Source organism: Phyllostomus discolor, chromosome 1 (genome assembly GCF_004126475.2).
Source record: "Phyllostomus discolor isolate MPI-MPIP mPhyDis1 chromosome 1, mPhyDis1.pri.v3, whole genome shotgun sequence".
In the NCBI taxonomy this organism is placed as follows: Eukaryota; Metazoa; Chordata; class Mammalia; order Chiroptera; family Phyllostomidae; genus Phyllostomus; species Phyllostomus discolor.
Window position 1 is genome coordinate 129534175 of NC_040903.2, and position 16311 is coordinate 129550485.

The window sequence follows — 16311 nt, forward strand, 5'->3', positions numbered from 1 at the left end:
AAAATGTGTGTTAATTGACTGTTTATGTTAATGGTAAGGCTTCTGGTCCATAGTAGGCTTAGTTATGTTTTGGGAGAATCAAAGGTTGTACTTGTATTTTTGACTGCACAAGGGGTCAGCACTTCTAAGTTGTGATTTGTGCAAGGGTCAACTGTATAACATAATTAAATTTAGCAATGTGAGTTTATGGTTTCATTAATAAAGCTGTTCCAAATGTCATTTCTGGAATGGTTAAAAAATTTCCTGGTTATTTTATATATAAACTATAAGGAGAACCCATGTGTGTACATGAACATGGGTTTACACTGGTGTGCAGGTGCAAGCACATTGCTTTGTCCACTTGCCTGGCTGGATACTGTGTGTGACATAATGAAGTCAGAAGATCTAGATGTCCCTCTCTCTCTTTACCTTTTTGTGTGATATTGGGCTTATTACCAAATATCTCTAGGCATTGTCAGTGGAGGACATAGATACTTCTCCTTGGTAAGGAGTGTTCTCTAGCATAAATGAGTGATCAGAAAAAGTGTTTTGGAAGTGATAAATCTACACACATTAACTCCAGGGAATTACTTTCCTTTAGCTTAAGGTATTCTAATTCTTATGTGAGCATTTAAATACTATGAAGACTAGTTGCTTTATGAAGATAAATGTTATAGTTTGCTTTATACAGATTAAAAAGCCATAAGTGTTTTTAATTGCTCTTAATTCTCCATGGCATGTTCATTTTCATTCTTAATGGCTCCACATGGCTTAAAATTAATTTTCATACTTACCCAATGTCATATTGTGGCTCTTTGATAACTTGCAAAAACTCTTTTACAAAGCTTATCATGCACAAAGATTTTCTTTATGTGCATATTAATAACTGATTACCAGTATGATCCAAAATTTTTAATCTTTATACCTTACCTCATCCCCAAAGGATAATCATTTATAGCTTTCACATAATAGCTAAAACACTAGACTGAATTGAAATGAAGTTCATTTTTTTTTTATAAATGAAAATGTTTATAAAATCTAGGTCAAGGACAACTACTCGTTAGCAACTCTTCATTTAATGCCTGGATTTGACTTAACGCAAAGTTCTCCTGTGAATTGAAGACACACCACCTGATACATGGCTCCCTTTGGGCTGCAACCTGACTCTGGGATTTAGGAGAGATGAGCTGACCCATCAGGGTTTTAACAGACTTTGTTGGGGGACTTAATTTGAAAGTTGTTACATAGGTATTGTAATTTTAGACTGTCTAGAGAAACAAAATAATTTCTCTCCTTTGAGGAGCCACAGAGACTTAAAAGGAGGTTTGGTTATAAAATGGAGAAATCAAAGGTCAACTGGGAGAGGTAGTGAGCAGGTGATTTTGTAGCTGGCTGGGAAAAAGGGTTTCTTCTGGGCCTCAGTCCTGACTAGGGAGATAGAATGTAGATGGCCAAGAGAGAATACTAAGTCTGTCAAACTCTAAGATAAGTTAAAAACATCTTTCCTTAGTAGGGGCCATTAATTTAGGAAAGGAGCATGTAAATGGTACCAGTAAGATATGAAGAAAACAATTCTTGCCTTTTATCTGTGAGTCAAACTAAAACAAGAGAAAAAGGGTGGCAGACTAAGCAATTAGGAATTGTTGGGAACAACTTTATAGGGTAAAAATGAAATGCTAATCTGCTTTTAAGGAAGAGGTTCTCCTTATGCACCCCAATGTTCATAGCAGCACAATTTACAATAGCTAGGTGCTAGAAGCAACCTAGATGCCCATCAGTAAATGAATGGATCAAAAAACTATGGTACATTTACACAATGGAATTCTATGCAGCAGAAAGAAAGAAGGAGCTCCTACTCTTTGCAACAGCTTGGATGGAGCTGGAAAGGATTATGCTAAGCGAAATAGGCCAGGCAGTGAAAGACAAATACCATATGATCTCACCTTTAACAGGAACATAAACAACAAAACAAAGAAACAAGCAAAATATAACCAAAGACACTGAAAAAGAGGACAAACTGACAGTGTTCAGAGGGGAGAGGAGAGGGAATTTCAGGGGAATTTCAGGGGAGAATGGGAAGGGTTTACAGGAACAAATTTAAAGGACACAAGGATAAAAACTAGGGAGAGGGTGGTAATGGGAGGGAAGTGGGGAGGGTTGGGTGGGTGGGCTGGATTGGGATAAAAGGGAGAAAACTGTACTTGAACAATGATTAAAATAAAAAAAGTAAATATTCAAAAAAATTAAAAAATAACACTAAAAAAAAAAGGAAGAGGTTCGAAAGCTTTTTAGCACCAAACTGCTTTTCCAACTGAAATCTTACATAGCTTCTCATATTCCTTCTGTTCCCCTTCATTTGTGAAATAGATAAGAGCGGAGTAGCCACAGTTTGAAGCAGAGATGGGAGCCTCACCTCACTTGATTGTCATGCCCACTGTGGCCCCTCAGGTGACCTGTTGGAGCTTGAGGGTCCACAGACCACAGTTTGAAAACTACTACAAGTTATAAAGGAAAATGAATATTCAGACCTGTGGAACTACTAAGTATATAGCTTTGCTCAATTCACTTGTTCCTGAACTTCAGTTTACTTATCTGTAAACTGAGGATAATAGTACCTGTTTCAAATGGTTGTTGTGAGGATTAAGTTAAATGAGTTAATGGATGTAAAGTACTTAATAACATGCTTGACACATTGTAATTATTCAATAAATGGTAGCACCTATGATTCAATTCAATTTCATCTATCAAAATGTTGTTCTTCCTCCCAGTTGGAATAAACCATTGTGTGTCAGTTATTAAGCTATTGTCACACCATCAGCCCTCTCAGTGTTCTATACCCTACTCTGGGTTGCTGAAACCAGGACTCTAAACCACATTCCTGCTTGGTCAGCAGTCTCCAGGTGGGGCTCTGCCAACAGGGGGTGCCTAGGAACCTGTACAACTGATGGAGGGAGAGGGACTTGGATCTTTTCAGTTAGGTTCATGTAGACGTCCTCATTTTGTTGGGGTCACTGTTGTCCCACTTTACCCTAGTAGAGGCAATTGAATCCAATAGAAACAGTCAAATCCAGTTTGCAGTTTCTCTAAACCAGCAGGATCAGCCTTGTCCAACCCCTGGACACACCAGAATGAAGCAAGAAGCACCCGTTCCTCAGAGGTCTGGGTTCCAGGCACACCTGGGCTCTCCTCCAAGCTTCTAAATTTTAATAATCCCACCCTCTTCCCTTTGTTTCCCCAACTCTGAGGCCAGTAGTGACTTTCTACAGTTGTTACTTATGTGATACCTTGGAATTCTCTAATCTTTTCAGCTATTCAATATAGAATTAACAATGATCTGTATTAAATTCTCTCTATTAAAAATAACTAATGGAGTTTCTGTGCCCTAACTGGACCCTGACAGATTCTGACATCTACTCCCTACTCAAATCTGCTTTTGTGTCCCAAGTGACTTCCATCATAGTTAACAGGTGCATGATAAGAATCTTTAAAAGTTAATAATCAGAAGAGATGCACTTCACTGGGAATTGGGAAAGCATATCCTATTTCTTGTAGTTCACACAAATTTTTACAATTCATTAGTTTTTTACTTTCTCTGTCAATAACATGTCATTACAATCAATGTCTCTATATATGTCAAAGAGATGTTTAGCATATACATGAACATACGCATTAGATAACATCTTCAAGCCATTAGAGTTAAAAAATTTAGAACAAAACATTGTGCTAACTTTAACATGTTTTAAAGACTTTCCCAGCCAATCTAATTTAACAGATGGGCTCAAAGTAGGATCTATAAAAGAAGCTTAAGCTATGTTGAAAGTTTCAAATTATTTCACCTAGCATAAAAAATCGTGTGTCACCAAATAAATAATACTAACTAAAAGTTGAGACAGCTTAAATTACAGTAATTAAATAATTATTTAACATAATTGTATTTTTGAGAAGATATTCCTGTCTTGCATAACTGTGTTTGAAAAATGTAGTGTAAAAATGATAAAGCAACTCAATTTTACTGGCATAGAATTTGGGGTGTATGAAGAGTTATTTTATTTCTGATATTGAATGGTTGAGAAAGCAGATCAAGTAATGAATTTTAAATTATTTCAGTTTTCATGCTGGATCAATATTTGCTATCACTGAAATTTTTCTTGAGTAATTTTAGTTTTGAGAAAATTACAATTGATTTATTTGTAATGTAGAATTCAAAAGAGAAATAACTAGAAGACATGCTGAGTAATAAACTAAAATATGGACTTCTCATTCCAATGTTTAAAAGACATGACTTTTGAAGAAAAAGTGAATTGTGGTTAACCCAATTTCTTATCTGTGTGAATATGAATGATATATAGTATAGCAAGAAAACCTTTATACCCATAATGTGCATAGATAGAATCAAAGAATTCAATAAAACTCCAATGAAATGTCAGATAATTCTATCCTTTAGATATACTTAGGAATCAAAATGCCATCAAATGAATTCAATTCACATGCAGTGAGCAGTTATTTCTTTTGGTGAAACAAATAAACAACTACATAAATATCTTCTTTGAGCAAATGGGCAGTTGAATTTAGATGACTTAATCAGCTCTCTCCTCAATTATTACTATTATGGAGTATAATTATAAGGGAACCCTATAAAATAATAAAAATATGTTTGCAACAGACTCAAGCAGTTACTTTTGGATCATAAGATGATTTATTTTCCTTATTAAAGTTTTTCAGTGTGGACTTCATCTGAATTCTCATTCAGTGGCCTCATGATGTTTTCAAAAGTATAAGGATTTTTCCATGGCTGGGTAGCTCAGTTGGTTAGAGTATCACTCCCATATGCCAAGATTGTGAGTTCAATCCCTGATCAAGGCACATATAAGAATCAACAAATGAATACATCAATAAGTGGGACAACAAACCAACCTCAATCTCTCTCTCTCTGTCTCTCCCCCTTCCTCTCTTTCTCTGAAATTAATAAAAAAGTATGAGGAGTTCTAAGAATATATATATATTTTTCCCATCACTTATTTAGCTATAAAGAAATGCCATTCATCTGACGAACTGTTATGAGATTCATTGTATCCTGGAAACTGTCCTAGGTCCTGTGATGGGATTGGAGTGAGAAGATAGGGGAGGAGATACAGAGATGAACGCCACCCCAATCAGATTACATTTGCATAGTCGTGTGGGAATCCTGACATTTTGTAGCTTGCCATTGTTCTTAGAGGAAAAGTGAAAAATTTGAGACAATTTTAGTAGGAGTTTATTATTTTCCATGTTGTCCACATTCTGGCTATAATCCTATTGATTTTGTATCAGTCAATCAGAATACTCCCAGAAGCCATAACTTAGAACGATGTGTATGAACTTATCCATATTTTATACCACATCAGTAGCAAAGAGAGAGAATCAGTTCTTCTCTCCTTCTGGACTAAACCTTATGGAAACAGTTGATGATGTCTATGAGATCTGCAACCTGGTAAATGTGGAGTGGGTCTCACTGTAGTAGGCATCTGGATACGCATGATCAGAACAGGAACGATGGGCCCAGTGCAGAGTGTCACCAGGGTGGTGCAGAGGGTTTCCCAGGGTGGAGAGCCCCGGGTACCTAGCAACAGGTGAAACTGTAAGTCCTGGCACAACAACTCCCATAAGCATTAACCCCTGGAGATGACATTTAGGTGTCAGTTGTGTTTCAGATCCAGGCCCAGAGAAGCAGCAGAATCAGACACAGTAATGCCATGGCCAATATCAGGACCAGCTGTAAAGACTAATAACTCCCTCCTGTGGTGCTGACCAAAATCCAATTTAGAGGATATTATAGGAGAGAGGATTAGAAATGATTTGAATGGTAGAGGTTCATTGTCTCTGTGATCAGGACTTGGACTACTTTATAGAGCTCTCCATTCCCTTCTTCAAACCACATACTCATGTTAACTCCTAACTGGTTCTTCTAACCTCAAGGTCATTATATCTCACCTGTGGGATAGAATGGAGTAGGCTTACCTTCTATCCATTTCTATTTAAGGCACAGAAGAAGGAGTCTAATTGCTCAAGAAAGAATCTGGTTATCAAAACTTCATATTTTTTCAGTTCTTATTTATCACTTCAATGTTATCAAGATTCACAAAACATCAACCTCTTTTATTTCTTTCTTAAAACAAGTGATATTAATAGCATATGATGATAAAATTTCCAAAACATAGACTGACACTTTGCTTTCCCTTCCTCACCTCCAACATGAACTCATTATTCAATAGCACTTTTAAGAAAAGAGACTGAAGCATACCTCCTATGGTCTGAATGTTTGTGTTCTTCCCCCAATTCATATGTGGAAATTCTAACCTCCAGAGGTGATATTATTAGTAGGTGATGCCTGTAAGGGGTGGTTATATCATGAGGTTAGAGGCCTCATGAATGAGATTTGTGCTTTCATTTATTTATTTAAAGTTTTTTAAAAAAGATTTTATTTATTTTTTAGAGAGGGGAAAGGAGAGGGAAAGAGAAGGAGATAAACATCAATGTGTGGTTGCCTCTCGTGTGCCCCACACTGGGGACCTGGCTGGCAACCCACCCATGTGCTCTAGACTGGTAATGGAGCCAGCAACCCTTTGATTCACAGGCCAGCACTCAACCACTGAGTCACACCAGCCAGGGCAGATTAGTGCTTTTATAAAAGAGAGCCAGAGAGCACCCTTGACCCTTTCACCATGTGAGGATACAAATAGAAGTCTGTACCCTCCAAAGAGGACCCTGACCTGACTGTGCTGGCACCTTGGTCTCAGGTTTCCAAACTCTAGAACTGTGAGCAATAAATTTCTCTTGTTTGTAAGTTAAGGTAGTTTGTTACAGAAGCCTGAATAGAATAAAAGAACATCTCTATTATGAGGGTAATTAAATAATATTCTAAAAAACATATGCTTTTATTAAAGTCCTTATTTCTCAGTATTGCAGAATCTATCACTCATCTTTTTCTCTATAGACTCCAAACATCATGAAGGCAGAGACTATGTCCTATTTATACACATATTCCCAGTTCCTTGTACATATAGCATATGGTGGGGCTCAATAACTGTTTGGTGGGCCAATATTTGTTTAGCAAAGGGGTGGATATTTTAAAAAATCATGTTTCCATATTGGAGTTCCATTATGCAATTTTTGTTTGATACCTAATTTGAAACAAGTTACTTCTTATCTGAAAGATCTTATAATGTCATTTTATTATCTTTTGATTAAATCAGATGTCCTAGCATTTCCTTTAAAATATATCATCTTATCATTCTTGTTCTTTAGTTGTCTCTTTCTAGGTAATGAGGAGCTTTGAATTCTAAGAGACAAAAGTGCCACATAATTAAGAGGTATTATTCTCAAGGAAAAGTTTCTTTTCAGGTGAAAATTATACTGCATTTTGTTTATCAAGTGAAAGTTAACACTGCATTCACAGAAGAGTTTTTGTTTCCATTACATGCCTTTGACTTTCATTTATTTGTGACCTAGTTTTTCATAACATAAAGAAGATGATGTCCCTTCTCAATGAGTAATTGGGGAAAAGGATGTAATGAAGCATACATGAAACAAGTTAATACAGATGGAGTAAGTAATATAGTTATGATAGTAATATTATTATCAGAATCCATTTCAACATAATGATCTGAGGTGATTTATTAGTCTTGATGATATGACTCACCTATAACCTGCTAATAACCAGAGTGGTGAGTCATCACTACCAAGGTGTGAGCTTGTTTAGAGAATTTTATTTAAATGGCAACAGATGTTTACTATATTTAGAGAAGGTTGCTCATACTATTTGGAAGAATTTGCTGTGAATTGTAAAATAATAAACTTTTTCAGGTGATTGCAATGCATAAGCTGAGTTAATTGAAGTAGATACTTGGTATTTGTGTCATAGATTAATTTTCTGTGTAAGCAATTATTAGTTTTAAAAGTTAGTCCCCACGTTATAAAATGATACTCAGTTTGAAAAATTTCCTTAAATGAGGAGAGCTTAAGAAACATTTCAGATAACATGAAACATAACAACATCTGGTACTGGAAGATGGCAGCAAGGTAGGAGGAAGTGGATTCCACATCTCCCTACACATGGGAGAAAAATCTAGCCAGTCTATGGAGAAACAGAGCAAATAGCCAACAGTACCCCAGCACATATGAAGATAGGAGACCAAAAATTGTAGTGGACATCGAAAAACTAGACAAGTAGGTAGAAGCTGTGAACAACAGGATGCCTGCTGGAAGAGGAAACTCAACAACAAAGGAACCACCAACAGATAACAACAGAAGAAGGTGAAGGAGGGAGTGGGAGCCACACTAACCTCAATCCAGGATCTATCTGGAAATACAACTAAATAGTGGAGAAATTACCCAAAACAAACACCTGAACAAGAGCAAGAGAGAATCCTCAAAACCTTATACACATGAAAGAACAAGCTTCGACATAAACTTCCCACACCAGCACAATGAAATACAAGAAATGGTGGGCACAGGGACCCTCAGTTAGTCAGCTGGTGGGAAGCACCCACCAAAGAAAGACCCAACAACAATGAAAATCCAAAGAAAAACACAGAGCCAACTTAAATGACAGCCCAAGACCAGTGAACTCAGGAGATCAAGGAGACTGTACAACTGAATCTCACAGGTATTCTACTATAGAATACCATAGAAGTTCACACCATAAACCCAGGGAGTCAGAACACATAAATTTAAGAAGGTGAGGATAACAAGAAGAATATTACAAATAATCGGAAGACAAAGGGAACAATCCCCAAATGAAGGGAAAGGGGGAAGCCTCAGAAAGAAGGCTAAATGAAATAGAAGCAAATCAACTGTCAGATAGTGAGTTCAAAGCAATGGTTATCAGGAAGCTCAAGGAGTTCACAGTGAATTACCAGACAATACAGAGAAACTACAATAAACTCACCACAAACTATATCAACATGAAAAAGGAAATAGAAACTATCAACAAGGGCCAAGAGGAAATGAAGAATACAATTTCTGAACTGAGGAACACAGTAGAAGGAATCAAAAGCAGGATCAATGAAGCAGAAGATCAGATCAGTGAGCTGGAAGACAAAGTAGAAAAAAACACCCAGAAAGAGCAAGAAAAGAAAAAGAGTCTCAGAAGGAATGAAGAGGGATTAAGAGAAATGCAAGACAATATGAAATGTAATAATATCCATATAACAGGGATACTAGAAGAAGAAGAAGAAGAGCAAGGGATAGAAAATCTATTTGAAAAAGTAATGATGGAAAACTTCCCTAATTTGATGAGAGAAAAGGTCACACAAATCCAGGAAACACAGAGAGTCCCAATCAAGAGGAACCCAAAGAGGCCCACTTCAAGACACATAACTAAAATGGCAAAATTCTAAGACAAAGAGAGAATCTTAAAGGCAGTATGGGAGAAACAGGAAGTAACATACAAGGGAGCCCCATAAGGCTAGCAGCTGCCTTCTCAATGGAAGTGCTCCAAGCCAGAAGAGAATGGCAAGAAATATTCCAAGTAATGAGAACCAGAGGCCTGCAACCAAGGCTACTTTACCCAGAAAGGTTCTCAATCAAGACAGAAGGCCAAATAAGGAGCTTCCCAAACAAAAGTAGTCTAAGACAATACACCTCTTCCAAACCAGCTCAGCAAGAGATGTTAAAGGGACTGCTTTAAGGAAAGGAAGGAACAGAGAGAGAGAGAGAGAGAGAGAGAGAGAGAGAGAGAACACAGGTATGAAAATGGCAATGAATAAGTATCTATCAATAATAATCTTAAATGTAAATGGATTAAATGCTGCAATCAAAACACATAGCATAGCTGAATGGATAAGAAAGAGTGACCCATACATATGCTGCCTACAAGAGACCCACCTCAGGACAAAAGACCTATACAGACTGAAAGTGCAAGGCTTGGAAAGACAAATTTTCCAAGCAAATGGACAGGAACAAAAAGCTGGGGTAGCGATACTCATATCAGACAAAATAGACTTCCAAAAAAGGGCCATAAAGAGAGACCCAGAAGGTCACTTCATAATACTCAAGGGAAGAATCCACCAAGAAGACATAAACATTGTAAATATATATGCACCCAACATAGGAGCACCCAAATATATAAAGAAAATTTTAGAGGACTTCAAGAAAGATATTGACAGCAACAAAATTATAGTAGGAGATTTTAACACCCCACTGTCAAAAATGGACAGATCTTCCAAACAAAACATCAACAAAGATAATGTGGCATTGAACAATGCCCTAGATGTAATGGACTTAACTGACATATAGACAGCCCTTCATCCCAAAGAAGCTAAATACACATTCTTTTCAAATGCACATGGAACATTTTCAAAGATAGACCACATGATAGGACACAAAACAAGCCTCAACAAATTCAAGAAAACTGAAATCATATCAAGCATTTTTTCCTACCACAAGGGATTGAAACTAGAAACCAACCCCAAGGAGAAAAACCCAAAACATCAAAATCATGGAGATTGAGTAGCATGCTATTAAACAATGAATGGGTTAAGAATTAAATTAGGGAAGAAATCAGAAAGTTTCTGGGAAAAAAGTGAAAATGAACTCACAACTACCCCAAACTTATGGGACACATTGAAGGCAGTCTTGAGAGGGAAGTTCATAGTGATACAGGCCTACCAAAAAAAGATAGAAACATTTCAAAAAACAACCCAATCCTACATCTACAAGAACTTGAACTACAACAACAAAGAGCCCAGAGCAAGTAAAAGGAAGGAAATACTCAAGATGAGAGCAGAATTAAATGACATAGAGACTAAAAGCATAATTTTAAGGATCAATGAATCCAAGAGCTGGTTCTTTGAAAAGATAAATAAAATTGACATGTCTTTAAGTAGGCTCATCAAGAAAAAAAGAGAGAGGAATCAAATAAACACAATCAGAAATGAAAGAGGAGAGATTACAGATGATACTACAGAAATACAAAGGATTGTAAGAAATTACTACAAATAACCATATTGCAAGAAATTTGAAGACCTAAGTGAAATGGACAGATTTCTACAAAAATATAACCTTCCAAAACTGAATGAAGAAGAAGCAGAAAGCCTGAACAGACCAATAACAGCAGATGAAATTGAAGCAGTAATTAAAAAACTCCCAACACACAAAAGCCCTGGCCAGATGTTTTCATAGGAGAATTCTATAAAGCATTTAAGGAAGAGCTAACCCCTATACTTCATAGATTATTCCAAAAAATTCAAGAAGATGGAAGACTCCCAAACTCTCTTTATGAAGTGAGCATCATCCTAATCTCAAAACCACATAAAGACACAACAAAAAAGAAAACTTCAGGCCAGTGTTACCGATGAACATAGATGCAAAAATCCTCAACAAAATATTGGCAAACTACATCCCACAATGCATCAAAAAGATCATACACCATGACAAAGTAGGATTTATCCCAGGGATGCAAGGATGTACAATATTTGCAAATCAGCAAATGTAATACATCACTTAAACAAAAGCAAACACAAAAATGACATGACCATATCAATAGATGCAGAAAAAGCACTTGATAAGGTACAGCACCCATTTATGATAAAAACACTCAGCGAAGTGGGAGTAGAGGGAACATTCCTCAATATAATAAAGGCTGTATATGAGAGCTTACAGCCAAAATCATACTCAATGGGCAAAAACTAAAATCTTTTCCACTAAGATCAGGAACAAGACAAGGTTGTCCACTTTCACTTCTATTCAACATAGTATTGGAAGTTTCAGCCACAGTGATCAGAGAAGAAAAGAAAATAAAAGGCATCCAAATAAGAGAGGAGGAAGTAAAACTGTCATTGTTTGCAGATGACACAATAGTGTCATAGTAAATCCTATAGACTCTGCCAAAAATTGCTTGACCTAATAAATGAATTTGACAAAACAGTGGGATACAAAGTCAATATCCAGAAATCAAAGGTATTTTTGTATTCCAACAATGAAACAGCAGAAGGAGAAAAAAAATCCCACTTGATACACCAAAAAGAAAAATAAAATACCTAGGAATAAACCTAACCAAGGAGGTAAAAGACCTGTACTCAGAAAACTACACAATACTGAGGAAAGAAATCAAGGAAGGCACAAACAAATGGAAACATATACTGTGTTCATGGATCAGAAGAATTAACATCATCAAAATGTCCATACTACCTAAAGCAACTTATAGGTTCAATGCAATACCTATTAAAGTACCAATTGCATATTTCACAGACATAGAACAAACACTTCAAAAATTTATATGGAACCATAAATGATCCCGAATAGCTGCTGCAATTTTGAGAAAGAAAAGCAAAGTAGGAGGGATCATAATACCTGATACCAAACTGTATTGCAAGGCCACTGTAATCAAAATAGCCTGGTACTGGCATTAAAACACATAGATAGACCAGTGGTTCAGAACAGAGAGCTCAGAAATGAACCAAAGTCTCTATGGTCAGTTAATATTTGACAAAGGGGGAAGCAGCATGAAATAGAGCAAAAATAGCCTCTTCAATGAATGGCATTGGGAGACTGGACAGCTATGTGCAAAAAAAAAAAAAAAAAAAACCCCCAAAATCTAGCACCAACTTACACCATACACAAAAACAAATTAAAGGTGGACAAAAGATTTAACTATAAGCTGTGACACCATTAAAGTCCTAGAGGAGAACATAGGCAGGAAAATCTCAGATATTTCACACAGGAACAGTTTTACTGATATGTCCCCTAGAGCAAGGGACATAAAGGAAAGAATAAACAAATAGGATCTCATCAAAATAAAAAAGCTTCTGCACAGCTAAAGAAAACAGTATTAAAATAAAAAGAGAACCAACTGTATGGGAAAACATATTTGCCAATGATACCTCAGACAGGGGTTTAATCTCCAAAATATGTCAAGAACTCGTGTGACTCCAATCTAAGAAGATAAGCAATCCAATTTAAAATGGGCAAAGGACCTGAACAGACACTTCTCCAAGGAGGACATACAGAGGGTCCAGAGACACATGAAAAGATATTCAGTATTGCTAGCTATCAGAGAGATGCAAAGTAAAACCACAAGGAGATACCACTTCACACCAGGGAGAATGGCCATTATAAATAAAGCAACAGACAACAGGTGTTGGAGAGGTTGTGGAGAAAAGGGAACCCTAGTGCACTGTTGGTGGAATTGCAGACTGGTACAACCACTATGGAAAGCAGTATGGAACTTCCTCAGAAAACTAAAAATGGATCTGCCTTTTGACCCAGCAATTCCACTGCTAGGATTATATCCTAAGAACCCTGAAACACCAATACAAAAGAACCTATGCACCCCAATGTTCATAGCAGCACAATTTACAATAGCCAAGTGTTGGAAGCAACCTAGCTGCCCATCAGGAAATGAATGGATCAAAAAATGGTGGTACATTTACACAGTGGAATTCTATGCAGCAGAAAGAAAGAAGGAGCTCCTACCCTTTGCCACAGCATGGATGAAACTGGAGAGCATTATGCTAAGCAAAATAAGCCAGGTGGTGAAAGACAAATACCATATGATATCACCTTTAATAGGAACCTATTCAATAAAACAAACAAACAAGCAAAATATAACCAAAGACACTGAAATAGAGAATAGGCTGACAGTGACCCGAGGGGAGAGGGGAGGGAATTTCAGGGGAAAAGGGGAAGGGTTTTCAGAAGCAAGTATAAAGGACACATGGACAAAAACAAGGGTGGGTGGAAACAGGAGGGAGGTGGGAAGGGCTTGGTGGTGGGCTAGGATGGGAGTAAAAGGCAGAAAACTGTACTTGAACTACTAAAAAAATAAAAAGAAACATAACAACATCTACAACATGGGAATACCAGAAGGAGAAGAGTGTAAGAAAAGGATTGAGAACCTATTTATAGAATAATGACCCAGAACTTCCCTAATCTGGTGAATGATAAAGACACACAAGTCCAGAAAGCTGAGAGAGTCCCAAATAAATTTAACCCAAAAAAGCCTAAACTGAGACATATCATATTTAAAATTTCAAGGCTTAAAGACAAGAAAGAATCCTAAAAGCTGCAAGAGAAAAGCAGATAGTTACATAAAAGGGAGCACCAATTAGACTGGCATCTGATTTCTCAACAGAAACATTTCAGAGCAGAAGGAGTGGTGTGAAATATTCAAGGTGATGAAAAGCAAGGACCTACAAGGAAGGCTACTTTGCTGAGCAAGGCTATCATTTAAAATCAAAGGAGAAATAAGTTTTCCAGACACGAAAAAGCTAAAAAAGGTTGTTAACACCAAACCAGTACTGCAATAAATGTTAAAGTGCTTGCTGAAGGAGAAGAAGTAAAGAAGGGGAAGGAGGAGGAGAAGAAAAAAAAGAAGAAAGAGAAAGAAAAAACACAGAGGAAAATAATCTAACAATAAAATGGCATCTATCAATAATCACCTTAAATATAAAAGGCTTAACTGCTCCAACTAAGAGACATAGGTCAGCTGACTGTATAAAAAAACAAGTCCTGTTTATATGCTGCCTCCAAGAAAGCCACCTCAGATGGAAAGATACACACAGACTAAAAGTAAAAGAATGCAAAAATGATATTTCATAAAACTGGAAAGGAAAAAAAGCTGGGGTAGCAATACTTATATCTGAGAAAAACAGACTTTAAAACTAAGGCTCTAGTATGAGACAAAAAAATACTACATAACGATAAAGGGAACAATTCAAAAAGAGCATATAACTCTAGAAAACATTTATGCACCCAACATAGGAGCACCTAAATATGTGAAGCAAATCTTGATGGACATAAAAGGAGAGATAAACAGAGATATAATCATAGTCAGGTATTTTAATACTCCATTGACTTCAGTGGATGGATCCTACAGACAGAAGATCAACAAGAAGGCAGCAGCCTTAAGTGACAGATTAGATCAAGTGGATTTAATTGATATCTTCAGAGCATTTCACCCTGAAGCAGCAGAATATACACACTTTTCAAGTGCATATGGAACATTTTCTAGGATAGAATACATGTTAGGACACAAAACAATTCTCAGTAATTTAAGAAAATTGAAATCACATCAAGCATTTTCTTTGATCACAATGGTATGAAATGAGAAATCAGTCACAAAGAGAACACTGAAAGACATGCAAGTATATGGAAGCTAAATAACATGTTATTAAACAATGAATGGGTTAACAGTGAGGTCAAGGAAGAAATCAAAAGATACCTTGAGACCAATGAAAATCAGAAACACAACAATCCAAAATCTGTGGGACACAGGGAGAGTAATCTAAAGAGGCAAATTCATAGCATTAGAGGCCTATCTCAAAAACAAGAAAAAAGCTCAAATAAAAAACCCATAAGTTTACTCTTAAGGGAGCTTGAAAACAAACAGCAAGCAAAGCTCGAAGTGAGTAGAAAGAAGGAAATAATAAATATCAGAGCAGAAGTAAATGAAATAGAATCTAAAAAAAACAATATAAAAGATAAGTGAATACAAGAGCTGGTTCTTTGAAAAGATAAACAAGATTGACAACGCTCTAACCAGACTTATTAAGATAAAAAGAGAGAGGACCCAAATAAATAAAATCATAAATGGAAGAGGATAAATAATAACTGACACCAAAGAAATACAAAGGATTGTAAGAAAATATTATGAATAACTATATGCCAACAAACTGGACAACCTGTATGAAATGGATAAATTCCTAGAAGTGTACAATCTTCCAAAACTAAATCAGGAAGAATCAGAGAATCTGAATAGACAGATTATACCTACTGAAATTGAACCAGTAATCAAAACACTCCTCCCTCCCCCCTCCCAAAAAAAGTCCCTGGACTTGATGGCCTCACAGGCAAATTTCACCAAACATTCCAAGAAGAACCCAACACCTCTGCTTCTCAAACTATATCAGGTAATTCAAGAGGAGGGAAGGATCCCAAACTCATTTTACAAGGCCAGCATTATCTTGTTTCCAAAACCAAATAAAGACACTCCAAAGAAACAAGAGACTATAGGCCAATATCCCTGATGAACATAGATGCTAAAATCCTCAACAAAATATTACTAAACTGATAATACATGAAAAAGATCAAACATCACGATCAAGTGCTATTTATTCTGGGAACACAAGGTACAAATAATGTGGTACACCACATAAACAAAATGAAGGCTAAAAATACATGATTAAATCAATAGATACAGAAAAAGCCTTTGAAAAAATCCAGCACCAATATGTAATAAAAAACTCTCAGCAAAGTGGGAATAGTGGGAACATACCTAATCATAATAAAGGTTACATACAACACACCCACTGCCAGTATCATATTCAATGGGAAAAAACTACAAACGTTCCTCTT